Source organism: Gadus chalcogrammus, chromosome 4, assembly GCF_026213295.1.
Source record: "Gadus chalcogrammus isolate NIFS_2021 chromosome 4, NIFS_Gcha_1.0, whole genome shotgun sequence".
Taxonomy (NCBI): domain Eukaryota; kingdom Metazoa; phylum Chordata; class Actinopteri; order Gadiformes; family Gadidae; genus Gadus; species Gadus chalcogrammus.
In genome coordinates, this window is record NC_079415.1 from 5,961,324 (window position 1) to 5,962,448 (window position 1,125).

Here is a 1,125-nt window from a genome sequence, read left to right on the forward strand (position 1 = left end):
AGGAGAGAGAGAGAGAGAGAGAGAGAGAGCGAGAGAGAGAGAGAGGGAGAGAGAGAGAGCAAAAGAGAGCAAGAGGGAGAGCAAGAGGGAGAGAAGAGAGAGAGAGAGAGAGAGAGAGAGAGAGAGCGAAAGAGAGCAAGAGAGAGAGCGAAAGAGGGAGAGAGAGAGAGAGATACAGAGAGAGAGATACAGAGAGAGAGATACAGAGAGAGAGAGAGAGAGAGAGAGAGAGAGAGAGAGAGAGAGAGAGAGAGAGAGAGAGACTCTCTTTAATTGAATGTAATTGAAAGAGAGGACAGTGTGGAGGGATTAGGTGTATGAGGAGCTCGGAGTCTCTGAGCTGACGGAGGATTAGAGAGATATTACATAACACCACCAAACTTTGTGTCCTGAAACAGCGAGTGCTTCCTAAGCCTGTTGGAGTTCTGGACATGATGTCATTTTCAAAGTAAAAGCGCTGCCTGCTAATACTGCAGGGATGTGCTTATCATCCTAATGCTAGGGTCGGTTTGACTCTGTGGAACCGGATTACACTGGCCAGACTGGTATCAGACGGCACCACACTATTAACCCTCCAGTCATCTAGAAGAGCCTTCATCAAAGACCCAAAGTGTGTTCAGAGAGCATCAAGGAGCAGGTAGGGGTTAGACAGTACAGTCAGCTCATTAAGGAGCAGGTAGGGGTTAGACAGTACAGGGACAGGTCATTAGGCACTAGGGGTCAGGGGTCATCTTCGGCTAGTAGACAACATGACGGACACTTCCACAGCCTTGAAGCCTCAAAAATGTCTGGTACGCTCTGGCTAGCATGTTGAGCTGCCGGACAAAGATGATCGACCGCCTCAGCGGAGGGCAACAGCTGTTTGAGGGGCGGGGTCCCCCTGAGAGGGGAAGGGGAGGATGAGTAGGGGGAGGTCCCATACTCTCCACTACGCTGCTCGCTAAAGTGTGCAGACCCCCCCCCCCCCCCCCCACTGCTACCTGATGAATATTTGATGTGTTCTTCAGCGGCATCCTGCCTCCAGCAGGCCATTAGCCTGAGATATGTCCTCCATTTTGTATCCTCTTGAGGGGGGGGGGGAGGGATGATCAATCACCCTCCCACAGCGGCTCCGCTGGAATGTCT